At 42.8% G+C, this 14,063-nt stretch overlaps 1 long non-coding RNA gene across 3 annotated transcripts in view; it reads left to right on the top strand.

Annotated features, from left to right (window-relative positions):
* LOC144022641 (uncharacterized) overlaps window positions 1–14,063 on the top strand; it is a 141,496-nt gene that overhangs the window by 3,485 nt on the left and 123,948 nt on the right. For all 3 annotated transcript variants that reach the window (XR_013284382.1, XR_013284383.1, XR_013284381.1), the window contains exon 2: window positions 1,128–1,230. This is a non-coding gene — a long non-coding RNA (uncharacterized LOC144022641). The remainder of the gene's footprint in view (window positions 1–1,127; window positions 1,231–14,063) is intronic.

Below are 14,063 nucleotides of genomic sequence, written 5' to 3'. Positions count from 1 at the left end.
TCGATTGGTCGCTGGTCAATCAAAGTGCACATTTTGACAAACTACCTATCACGTCATTTCTCACACTCAGATACATAAATATTGAGACATCAGACATGAACACAATTCTTATCTTATTGGCTCTAAACAAAATATGTTTGTTTTTTTAATCAAAATAATTTTTAGGGCTTTGTGAATGTCACGTCGTACACAGAAATATATTTGTTGTAAGGTCACATGCATTTTGCAACAAACTCTGCATGCTTCACTATTTCATCCACAGGTGCGCTATTTTTAATTATATTTCATTATGTCATTACGCTACAGTATATTCTTTATAAAGTATATTATAGAGTGCTGTTAGTTTTTTAGGGGAGTCCGGAACGGATTAAGGGCATTTCCATTTATGTCATTGGCAAAAGATGATTTGAGGTGCAATTGGTTGAGGAACAACTTAAACTCATATCTCAAGGTATCACTTGCGGCTTAGCCATGGCAAAGGTTAGCTGAAACTCACTTATACCTAGAACGCTGGTGCTTTATTGAATAACTGCAAAAAAATACAGTAAACTGCAAATTGTTGCCGATGGCCTCAACTGATATCGTTACTGTGCACACACCGTAATTGATAACACGGTTCATTACTAGGTGTCTGATACTGCTCGGTGGCACAGTTGGTAAAGCGCTTTGACTAGGAGGTTAAAATTTCACAATTTATCTTTCAATTTACTTCATAAGCATTCCACATGCATTCAAATCTTAGCATTCACCTCTTAGCATTCAGCTTTCAGCATTCTCCAGAAATTGCACTTCGTCTAGTTTATCAAAGGGACAGTCTGAAATATAAACGAGTATGATAAATGGAGTAAAATGGAAGAAATGTGGGATTACTTTACCTCCACCTGTGAAAAACTGATCCCTGCATTCGGTGTCGGTGCAACACAGGAAAACGTCTGAAAAGTGCCGACTTCTTCAGATATTGTTGAAGGGGCTACAAGTGTTTGTGTGTCCTTCTGTTTTTACTTCACACTCGGCGGGTGCATTTCTGGCGACCCAGAGAAGTGCAGTGTCGAGTGTGAAGACGCTTGGACGTACCATCCCTTTTGGAGTTTTGGCTAAAATGTGTTGTTTTTTTTTTGCTTTCACAGCCGCATGTTTTCCGTACGACTTCCTCCGCAGGCCTTCGTCGCCAGCTTGCGGCGCTTCGTCAGCGGGACTCGACCGCCTGGAACTCTCCGTTCAGGACTCGAGGTATTGAACTCTACAAGTTGCACTTAAAGCAAAACTGCAGTTATGGATTAAAATGTCACAAGCAAACACTTTTGACATTTATTATGAAGGATTTTTATGACAAAAAAATATTTCTCTGCATAACAAAATCAAATGCAAATGTTTCAAACTGCCTTGGATTTGCAAATTCGGCTGCCTTATAATTTTCTTGTAGCGAACTCAGTGACATCATTACAAATGTAAACAAGAGCACCGAGGGAGTGCATTCCTCTCGTGAAGTGTTTTTTTTTTTTTTTTTTTTTTTTAAGCCGAGATCAATGAGTGATCGAGCAGAACTGTGAAACTTTCAAACGGTTATGTTGCCGACTTTTTTTGCCTTTGTTTTTTTTTTTTTTTTACTCCAGTCCTGTAGGAGGCGGTAAAGCACAGTTTGCATGTGTTCCGTTACCTGAGTGGATTCCTTCAAGTTAAAAATCTTGAGCTATGGGCTACAGTCATCTAAAGCTTTTACAAAAAGACAAATGTCTAATTGACTGAAGGTGAATGTGTATATGGAGCTGTTTACAGCTGACTGGTTTTAAGTGAAAAAGGATTCAAATGAAAAAATAATTGTTTTGGCTTTCTGTTTTTGTAATTTCAAGACTCCGTATGCAAACATTCAAAAACAAATCTCAGACTGGGAGTAGAAGCAACACTGCTATCAGTTCCTTGTAAATGCTGAAAATTGTCGTCTGAATTTGACGTAATTCCCATGAATGACTATGGGGTAAATTAACGTGAGAATCTGGGCAAGCACGAAGTAGGTCTGATTTCAGATCTTCCTGTGTGCTGTTTGCATGTACTGCCCGTATGTTGTTGTTGTTGTTGTCGTTTTATTTTATTTTATATTATTTTTTTGCACACATACTTCACCGACTGTTTCCCATATACGGTTAAGCTTTTCATGACATCTGTTTTGTTCAACAAATGTCATTTTTGTCTCCTTTTGATGACATATGAGCGCCACCTGACCATCAAGACTGCAGTTACATTGGATACATATCCGATTAATATCTACATAAAAAAGAGACCTAGTTCGGATTTGGAAGAAAAAAAAAAAGGAATTGTAATGTTCTCATTGCATGAAAAAAAAAAAAATCAGATGCATGCAATTGACCTGCAGTGCAAACATGATGTGGCACAAAGGTGTGTTGACAACATTGTACGTAAAATGTGTCAAAGAATGCAAACAAAAAGAAAACCGCTAATTGTGTTGTGGCTCTACATGCAGACAATAACTCTTTCAAAGCTTGAATTTTAATCATATTTGTCGACTTTACAAGCTGACGAGCGACATACCCAAAATCATAAATGCGCAAAAACCCAAATACGACCCCTGGATTACCCCTTTTCTAACTCGAATATATTAACAGATAAACGCGTTTGGCTTACCCCAATTAACGAAACATTTGTTTGTGTTCTGTGCATGGTCTATCCACAAGGAATCTTGGGTCTTTTCAGCACATAAAGTACGTGGCTCAGTGGTATGGCGGTTGTCTCCTAACGCAGAGGTTGTGGGTTCAATCCCATGCCATTGTGACCACGTCAAAGTATCCTTGAGCAAGATACTGAACCCCCAATTGCTCCTGATGCTGCGTCATCAGTAGGTGAATGGGTAGTCAAAATGTAAAGCGCTTTGAGGGCCTTGTAAGGTGGAAAAGAGCTATATAAATGAAGTGCCATTTATCATTGTATGCACTATGCACGGTGTCTGGCGCGGAAACCATCGGAAATACACATGCGGATATAAACAATGGCGAGAAAGAAACCGACTGCTTTATTAGCGTGGTGAGTGACATGAATGTCATGTACGGTAATTTATTGATGGGAGAAAATAAAAAATGTAAATGATGTGGATGTGTGTCATGACGTTGTCCGTGCTTTGCCGTTAAAATCAGGGCATTCCAATTGTATACGGGCGTAACTCTGTCCACGTACATATGTAAACAGGTTATCCCGAATGTTTCCTTAACCCGAATATTAACAGCATGTAACTGTAGTCTGTATCAACCTAACCCTTCCTTTTGCCCCTATCCACTTTTCCAAATAACCCTCGACAGGTTAAGCGGTATTACAAATAGTTGGTACATGGAAGCAGTCTCTCTTTTTTGGCAGCAGCCTCAGTTTTTGGGTCTGTTCCGAATGTCTTGCTTGCTCTTTTTTTCATTTTATCACACTAATTGAGTCTGGCTGGGCTCGCTGGCAACGTGTTTTTTGCGCTTCCAAACATGTTGCCGAAGGTGTCCGCTCGCCAATGGCCGGGCTCCATCGTTGCGGCCTGTTTCTGCTCACGCGGGCGGGACGGCGAGGATCTTTTTCCCACCGCGCCTCCTTGTCACTTGCAGCACTCTGGCACACTTCGACAAACCCCCCCCCCAATGCCCGCACCAACCCCGCCTTTATTCACACGGACACAAATATCCACATCCAGGCCGTCGTTAGTACGCACACACGGCGAGAGTCAGATTGCGTGTGTTCCCTCCCAACTAGGCCTCAGAGGACCGCCAGCGTGTGTTGCACAGACGAGGACGACGCACACACAAAAAAACGAGTCCTGGTGCACACTCCCCATCTCGGCTGGCATCCTGGGAGGGACATGCGAGAGGAAGAGAGAGAGAGGGAGAGCGAGCATATGTTGGAACGCCGTTTGTCGGAGGGGGGATATTTCTCTTTGGATGTTGTCTCACAAGCTCTGACGGCGTGGCGCAGAAAGAAGGCATTTTTTTTTCTCCCCCCGTCCAATTTATTAATCCTTTTAGGCGATGTTCTCTGTTCAGAAATGCAAATTGAATCAATCTGAGGCTGACTTTAAGACTTTTCAAGTGGGATTTAATTAGAAGCCAGGGCCTGCAGTTTTTAATGAGAGAGGGGGTGGAGAAAGAAAGAGAGCGAAAGAGAGAGAGAGAGAGAGAGAGAGAGGCAGAAAAAGAGAGTCATGGGGAGGGAAGAGCGGGTTTGCGGTTTTGATCTGGGGTCCTGCTGGAGAAAGGATACACAAACACCCACAACCAACACACACACAGACAAAGTTACAAACATGCGCACATGCACGCAAATTCACCCTGTGTTTGGTTTTTCCCTCATCTCCGTCTTCGGAGAGTTCAAGCAGACATCGAAAATACATCTCCAAAATTACCGCCCAAAAAGTTCGTTAGCATTAGACGGAATGACGCTCGACTTTGGACTTCAAATCTTGTTGTGAGTCGAGGAGCGCAAGGTTGGAAACATGTTACAATAAAGATGCTCGTCGGAGGGAAAAAGTTCACTTGTGGAAATCTTGGGACAGCCAACTCAAAATATCAGATCATTAGTACGATGGATGTTTGTGGATCTTATTTTATACCCTGTTGGATTCTATCAATTTAAAAGCCCAGGACGGCGAACAACCGACCGGTTCACCAAATGTACTTTCACATCATTTTGTAATATATTTCATTTGAGCATTTGATTTCAAATTTGACGAGAGGGCTAGTTAATCCCAACTACCTTGCGATCACTTGATTCAAAATCAAATCAAGACTTTGAGTTGTCAAGTCTGAAGATTGTTAGAACATTTCCAGTGAAGATGCCTTTTATCTACCTCAAGTACCACAAATACTTTATATTTTCAATGAAAGTAAAAAAAAAAAAAAAAAAAATCTAATTTGAAATGATTGACAGAATGTTGGAATGAACTAATCTGACCTGTTACCTCATCCACCTTGGGTCAGGTAACCCGAACAATAAACATCCATCCAACTCTGACAAAAAGACGATGAGCATGAAAGTCTGAAGAGTGGTTGACACTCCACAGTGATATTGTCTATGACCTCAGCTGCTCTAAACACTTCAGATGTTTGACATCTATAGAGTTCTTTCTAAATGGACTTTCGTTTCTTTAGCGCTTTGCTCCCTTCAAGGTAGTCAAAGTGCTTTGACTCTGACCTCGTTCACCCCGCTGATGACGCAGCATCAGGTGCAACTGGGGTGACTGGCGACCATGCTGATTCATAGAAACTCATGGTATGGAAATACTTGCAGTGGAACCTCAACTTATAAGCGGCGATGTTTGCGAACAATTTGAGTCACGCACAACATTTGGAAATCACCGTTGTTTATTATTGTGTTCATATGAACGGTCTTGGCGTGGCCTAGTTTATTGATCAATGTTGTGGTTCTCCTCGTGTTGCGAAGCCGTCATTGGCAACGTGCCCAAAAAAAATCAATAAATAAAAAATGGAATGTTGTATTACTAGATTGAGACTGTATCGCCTAAAAGGCTAAAAATTGGTTGTAATTTTACATTTAACCTGTTCGGTCATAACTGAACGTGTATGTACGTACTTGAGTGCAACCAGCAGGGGTACTGTTGACTTCCTGGATGAGAACTCAATCATGGTTAAATCAAAAGAAACGTGTTCAAATGCCTATTTTGGTGAACTTCTACTACCAACTGGAATTTTCATACCTGCTACCTTTTGCATTAGTTCTTGATAAGAATCAGTAGCTTAGAAAAATAGCGGAATATTCCGACAGCTTGACTGTTTGATATATATATATATATATATATATATATATATATATATATATATATATATATATATATATATATATATATATATATATATATATATATATATATATATATATATATATATATATATATATATATATAGGACACCCGCTGCTCTTATCTCGCCATCCATCCGGGTCGTTCGTCTCGGTGAGGAATTCTTCTCAGGCGAACACTTCCAGCGCGACCGCAGTCGCCTCACATCACAAGCTGACCATGGCTCAGTTCAATCAAAGACGATTGAGCTTCCCGCACATGCTTTCGTTTGACTCACCGAGAAGGGCCGAGACATCCAAAAAAGCGGCGTGCAGTCAATGAGCGCATGCATGTACGGTATGTGTGTCAGAGCCCAAATGTTATTTCTGTGTTTATTGTGTTTATTTTTAGTTATTGCCGCTCTTTTGAACATTTACGGACCCTCCCGTCACTCGAGTAGCAACGATTGTAACAGACAGCGCCTCCTTCAAAAGAAAATCTGCTGCTTGGATTCATCAGAGACGTTTTCACTGCCATTTGGCTTCCAACACACTCTGGCTGATACATTTTGGGGAAATATGGTGCCGTTAAAAAGGGTGAAGTCAGCCCGTGGTGCCAGGATGTGGTTTTCGTGGGAGCCCTCCACCCTCTTTTCCCTCTTGCCTTTCCTGTCACCCACTCAAAAGTGGAGCCGTGGTAACGCCATTGGCATTTTTTAGGGCAGATGTGTGACATCTTCACAGCCGCGCTGTTTTTTTTATTTTTTTTTTCTCGTCTCCTTTTCTGTGTGCTTTCCTTTTTGTGTTGAGGAATCCACTAAAGCCGAGTGGGAGGGGAAGGCTTTGACTCATGAGTGCTTCTAAATTGACCATTTCCACTTTCAGAGGTTTCTGTGTGATGCTGTCTCACATGAGATGCGGTTTGTCTATGCGCAAAAAAAAAAAAGCGATAAATGTCATGAAGATTATTTCAATCTTGCAAAGCTTTAACACGGGTACGGTTAAACATGAAAAGATAGGAAGCAAAACAACAATTTTCTATGCCAGCGGGGTTGACGAACATGTGCAAAAAAAAAAAAAGATGTGAGGACTCCCATTAAAGTCAAAAGAGCCAGCGCGTGCCACCACCAAAAAATGTTTGACATCTAACTCGCACTGTCAATGTTTAAACAATACTAATTAATCTCCGTTATAGAAACATGTAATTAATCTCCCTCTCATCCATTATGGCTGTCTCTCTGTCTGCTCGCTCGCATTTAATGGAACATGAAAGGGAAACCCAAAGAGCAAATGCTATGTTGTGGTCCTTGCGGGGAGCTCATTGTGGGACTCACATCAGAGGAGAAGACAGGCCGAGAGACAGACGGACGGACATGTTTTGACAAACAGACAGTTGGTCCAAAACTCCTCCCTATCTTAGCGCTCTGTGCCACCTCCCTCTCTCTCGCTCGCTCGCTCGGTGTCTTTGAACTAAGGCCTTCATTAACAATCTGCTGATTAACAAGCTGGGGAACACAGGGGGTAGATGGATCAGAGGCGCACAGATAGACAGCCAGAGACATGGAGAGAAATAATAAGAGCACCATGCAAGTTAGACTGCATCCACACTATGCCGCCACATTCAGACTGCATATTAATTTCCACGGGGCCGCGGCAACAACACTAAAAATACAGCTTCATTAAAAAAAAAAAAGAAGGGGGGGGAAGGAAAATAAAAAACGGATGGAAAAGTTGGACGCGGCTCAAACTTAGCCGCAACACAAGAAAACACCCAATCAGTCTCAGCGTACGCTGGATTCATGTCAGCGACTAGTTCCATTCCTGATAGATCACTTTATTCCAACAATTAGCTGGTTAATGAATTAGCAATCAGACAGGATTCCTACCTTAGGGTAACCTCGCTCTCTCAAGATGAATTCTCGCGGTATTTGTGAGTTCACAAACTCCGGAGAATACATCTTGTACCGCTCCCATTGATTTCCATCTATCCCAACCACTGGTGGTTCGGACCAATCACAGAGCGGCATTGTGTTTGGGGGCGGGATATGCAACTGTGACGAAACCAGGAAGCCTACGCCGACGCAGGGGCTAACAAACAAATCTAACATGGACGAAAGGACGCTACAATTAATACTATTCTTGCAGAATTACTCACTGTTTCCTTGTTGAATGTTGAACAGCGAGCTGGTAAGATGTTTGTGTTTTTCGAAAGTTTCACCCGTGGCCGTGATTGGTTAAAACAAACGCGTACGATGCCGCTTTGTCCAATCAGCTCAAATTATTGTACATAATGTCCCGCCTTTCCTTTCCCGAGCAGATTATCGTGGAAAGGTATCGGATGGATATTGGGGAGAACTCCCTTGAATGAAGCCAGGTTAACCATTGGGAGGGGTCCAAATGTCTGTCGTACAGTGTGCCTCGAGGAAAGAGTGACCATACGTATGAGTTTTTCAAAATCACTCAACTGATGTGGCTTTGACTTGCGAGCAAAAATCCAAGACACAAGCACTGTAACTCACTTCACGACAAGCAACAGTTCGGCAAATATTGAACAATTCTTCTTCTTCTCCAACAAAAAAAAAAAAAAAGTGGCTTCAAACTTCCAAGTAGGCCTGGGAAAAAAAGTCAGATAGGTCATTTTTGCAAGTTGAAAGTTTTGTGAGGCATTTTTTTCTGGGAAATTTTATATCAAATTTCTATATGTCTGACCTTAGTTCATCTGTCTCGTAGGTTCTAATTACCCCCCCCTCCCCCCCACCCCTAAAATATGTAGACAGCAACTGGAGGCTGTTCAAACCACAGGCAAATGGATTGACAGCATGCCGTTCTGTGTTTGTTTCACTCGGCTTTAGTCTGGTTTGTTGTGTTTCATTTGAGTCCTAATTAATACCGAGGTTGCTGGACCATGGAGACAAAAGGGTGGGAGCAGGAGCACATTTTTGGGCTACATTATGCATTCTTATGTCAAAAGGAAAAACACTGACAGACGACAAAAATGCAAAGGCAGTCCCTGTTTGCGCCAACAGCCTACGTAGCGCTTAGTCCCGTTTATTCCTTGACATTAATTTGCTGAAGTGGGTTGCTGATGAACTGATGTTTTCAAAACCCTAACCCTAAATGCAACCCCATTCCTAAGAGTGTCTTAAAAGCCAATCTTCAAAACCCGACCCCAACCCTGAAACCTTAACCTTTTTAAGACGAACATCTGGTGAACTGATCTTCAAAAGCACAATCTGACCCCGAACCCTATTCCTAGGCGTGTGTTTTAAGATGATCTTCTTTAAAACCCTAAGCAGAGAGTTGTATTGTGAAGTGATCTTTAAAACCCCAACCAGGACCCATACACCGTACACCCTGAACTGATTGCCAGCCAATCGCAGGGCACACAGAGACGACCAACCATCCACACTCACAAGCACACCTAGGGACAATTCAGAGCGCCCAATTAACCTGCCATGCATGGCTTTGGAATGTGGGAGGAGACCGGAGTACCCGGAGAAGACCCATGCAGGCACGGGGAGAACATGCAAACTCCACCCAGGCAGGCCAAAGCCTGGACTCGAACCTTCAGAACTGGGAGGTGGACGTGCTAACCAGTCATCCACCGTGCCGCTCTCCAACCGGGACCCCTAAACCTATATCCATAGGGGTTCCTGTGAAACAATTTCCACACTCTCAAGCTAACTTGGTTCATAAGGGAGTCTTGTGAACGATTTTCTTCAAACCCCCAACCCTAATCCCTAACTCTAACTGCCTAACCAGAACAAAATTCTTCATATCCCAAGCTGGATCCCTATCTCTAAACTGTAAACCAAATCCTATCCATCAGGGTGTCTTATGAAGTATATGTCAGACCCTAAAGCGAACCTTTTTCAGAGGGATGTTTCTTATGAACCAATCTTCAAAACCCTAACCACAAACCTTAATCATAGGAGTGTCTACAGCTGTATTTCGGAGTAATAAGCCTGCTGACTTTTCTAATGATATCTGACATGTGATTATTGAGGTAGCAGAGGTCAAATCACTACACAGTCCTTGGGAGTAGTCTACCAGTAGCAGTTGTCAGGTTTTCAGCGATTATTCTATACCTGAGCAACACAACCTTATGGATTTTCAATGTGTGATCCACAACGTGTAAACAAAAGTATTGTAGAAGTGCTACTTTCCCTTGCAACTGATCATTGAAGTCTTCCTATACTGAATATTTAAGTGATTTTAACATATTAGAGATGGCTATGACAACAAATATTAGTAATGATTTTCAACTAACATATCTTCAAATAAAATGAGCTTTGCTGGAATTTTTAAAAATAGCATTTTATCGAAAAGGGCGGCAGGAAAAACAGAACGGAGGTTTTAATCAGCAGAGACGGAGCCGACTCAACTATTTACTTACCACCACCGTTGCACCGTACACAATTTAAATGCAACTCGAAAGAAGAGTTCGGTATTCATTTAATTATCTTTAAATGTATTTTTTTTTTTTTAAAGCCTAGCTAAATACAGAGCGTGGCAAGTGGGGAGTCGGACACCATTTTCAAACATGTTATTAGCCAGTGTGTTGAGTGCATGGAGCAGGGAGACACAAAGAAGGGGTGAAGGAGACGTTGAACAAGACCGGGTGAGATGGGAAAACCCGGCTGACACAGTGTGTTAAGACGGGGGCAGAAATTCAGGCTGATGTGGCGAGACAGCCAAGGACCCGGGCCTGACGGACGGATTGGCCGAGACAGGATCCACGGAGGCAGCGAGCGCGAGGGATCGGTCTGCGAATTAATAGCGCCTCTCATCACAAGATGAACACTCTCCGGCGCTCCCCGTGGAACCGGGCACCCGCAAAAAAAAAAAAAAATCAAAATGAATACGCAAATAAATAAATAAAGCTGTAAATATATGAATAAACGATCAAACTTCTGAAGGGCGGGAATGTGATCGATATGCAGTCATGGTGAGCGTTTGCGCTTGTGCCCGTCTTTGTAAATTGATTTTTACTTTTGCATGTTACGACTTTTCAACGAATAAGGCAAGCCTCACTGCATGTTTGCCTCTTAAGGTCGTGAACGTGTACACGTGCATACGTGTGCTTGTAGAGTGTGTTCAAGAGTCTCGGTAGACTGGGAGTTCTTTGTGTAACTTTGTATTTACTTGCATTTGGCTTTGTGATGCATTTATCCATTTTTAGTAGTGTAGGTCTACTCGTGTGTGCGTGTATGTGCGTACATGTGTGCGGTGGGCTCGCTGGTGAGTCTCCTTAACATCAAACAGCTGGAAGTGATAAAATATTTAGGAAGCACTGGGAGTCTGTGAATATTAATACTGCCTTTTCCTGCTGTCTCTCCCATCTCCCCCTCTTTTTTTTTTCCTGGTCTTTCGCTTCCTCGTTCTTTCCTCGACCGTGTGCCTGGTCTTCCTAACGCCACTACATGTGTCGGGCGCGTCCCCTTCTCGCGACCCTGTTGATGGGGGTAAATCACAGCGCTTTAATTGGGAGTTGCCGGTGCCCGCCGGCGCGGGGAAGAGGAGTTGACCCCTGTCATGCTGGTGGCGTCGGCTTCTCGCCGCACGGGGGATGAACCGTGTCACATGTCCCGCGTGGTGCCCGGCGGCGGCAATGGAGTTGGCCGCGGCGCACCCCTGCGCCATGTCAAACATGAGTGGACCAACTGGCAGACACTCACACTGGCCGGTGAACAAGCAGAGCCATGGGGCCTTTTTTCCTGACTGTGCTTGTTTTTTTTTTTTGGGGAATCCAAGCCTTAGCATCGACATTGCTTGTGATAGTACAGCCAAAACAGGGTACACACACATCGATAATTGGGCCAAATTTGGGGTGTTTATCCAGCTTCTTATCAAAGATAGCAATTGTCGCATGTATCTAAAACATTATCCTGTGGTGTGGGGTGAGTCTAGAGTGATATTTCCTCTCCAAACTGCTCGGAGAACGGCTAAGAATCCTGAACATTAACTCATTTGCTCCCAATAACGTGTAAATACTTTTTTTTTTTTTTTATGTTCAAAGTGTCCCAAAGACGTATTTATACGTTTGTTTGTTTTTTGTTTGTTTTTTAATGCTAGAGCATACAGAAGGCTTTGATGCAGCCTCTCAACTGCAAAGAACGGTTGCAGAAATGGTAGTTATTACACAAACGGCCGGCAGGTGGCAGCAGAGCAAAGGAGATCAACCAGGGCCATCTAGAAAAAAAAGCTCAATTACTTACAATTTTGAATAGATTTGTGAAAACTGATGAAACTTAGCTCTCTTCTAATGCTAATTGCTGCAAAACGGAAACAGATAGAAACATACTTTTTTTTTCCTGATAAAAGAAGAGACTTTAATCTTTCTTTTGATAGGTTCCATGCTTTTATAGCAATAGAACACAATATTCTGTGGGCCTTGCAAAATCAGTCAAAATCCAGTAAAACAGCCGGGAGCGAACGGGACTGCTTCTGTGAAAATGGCTGGGAGTGAATGAGTTAAACCTGATCATTCGTTCTCGTCACCTCATCTTCTGATTGGCTGCACGTCACTGTCAACTGGCTGCGTGCTCTTTTGTCCTTGGGGTACACCAAATACACTGAGAATTTGGCTCAAACAAATGCAACATGTTGAATACCCGATTTGAGATCGGAGCGGCCCAAATGTCTTTCAGAGCGTTCGAGAGCAGTCTGAACACACCACACATAGCAGGGAATATCTGTTCAGATTTTCTTTTTGAGGCATTACGGTAATCAGTACCCTCAGGATTGTCAGGATGAAAGATTTGGGGCAAAATTTCCCACCATGTGAACTGGGCTTTACAGTTTCGTCTGTTGGTTGAACCCTGGTCAGAAATGGTGACAGCTGTGACAAAGGCTGAAGCGTCAGTTGAAATTGTTAGAAAACATGTCTTTAACAAACAAGATCGTAGTCAGTGTGAATTGGGCGTTACACTGCCATGCAAACTAGTTTATTGTGCGACATTTGTAGTCATGAAACGTCGTTTGTCGGTCCCATCATAAACGGAGGAACCACCGTATTATGTTCTATTATTTCCTGCGGGAATTTCTTGTTGAAAATCTTCATGAACAGATCTGACCTTTGCTTCATCAGTCGTCTTGTCTGAAGATGCGGTGCACTCTGAAGGCTGCAGGATAGGTTGAGAATTGCAAAGTGTATATTACATAATGATCAAAAAGCAACAATGTCGATTGCGAGATGGGAGTGTGAATTTGCGGCGTGCAGGAAAGCAGGTGTCGTGAATGCTGGCATATTACAGGACAGACAGACGGGAGGATGCTTGCTGCCTGTTGTAGCATCGATGACAAGAGCGGCAATGTAATTACAGGCTCTCTGATAAAAATCAATCTCATTTCTGACGCTCACAACACATTTCGCCGGCTCAAAAGATCTCTGCCTCGTTTAGAGAAAGAGAGAGAGAAATGGCAGGAAGTTGAGGTGGATGGATGAGAACTGCAGCCATCTCCGATGTGCACTCAAGTTGCACCGCTGGGGCATTTTCTCCGGCAATTCTGAAAAATCACTCGCTGTTAAACTGCAGTGACCTCAGCTACTTGGCGCTATTTCAGCCCTCGCTAGGTGGCGCTACATTTCCGTATATCTGGTCATGATAACAATGGCTTCGCAATACACCGAGCCCCCCTTTTCCTCTCTGGAACATGTGTTTTTTGTGACTTTCTCCTTTGTGATAAAGACCGCACGCATATGTTGCTGCGTATTTGTACCAACGGGCCCATTTTTGTGTTAAACCTGATTAAAATTTACGGTAATAGTCCAGATGTCATGATATTGAGGCCAATAAAGAGCGACCGGTTTTATATGATCATCATGTGACGAATGAAAGGTCACTATCAAAGACTTTGTGCAGCTTTTTCTGATGCTTGCTCCGATGACATGCAATCAAGAGCCCTCAGGAAAAACGTGGATTGATTTAGACTCAGTTTCAGATTTATTTTCATCTAATGGAGGAGGTTCTGGTACTTTCCACATATGATATCAACTGATGTGACTTGGCGTCTGCATTGATTTCGAATGGATTGTAAATTTAGACAGAGAAGAAGAAGAACCCTGTATTTTATCCCTGCTGAGGGCAAATTCAGTTCTACATTCCCAAGTCTGGCGCAGCACGACTTGAACTTCAAGCCACCCTTTGGTCTGGTGCGGTCCGCAAGCCAACACGTGTTTGCTTCGAAATGACAGTGACTATCTATCGTCGACAATGGAAACAAGAACAGGATGTCTTTCCAACTTATTTGAGTATGGAAGACAATGTAAGTAAGTGCCAGACATT

Source organism: Festucalex cinctus, chromosome 7 (genome assembly GCF_051991245.1).
Source record: "Festucalex cinctus isolate MCC-2025b chromosome 7, RoL_Fcin_1.0, whole genome shotgun sequence".
NCBI classification, from domain to species: Eukaryota; Metazoa; Chordata; class Actinopteri; order Syngnathiformes; family Syngnathidae; genus Festucalex; species Festucalex cinctus.
Note: the sequence above shows the minus strand (reverse complement) of the source record. Positions and strands in the feature narration are given on the sequence as shown.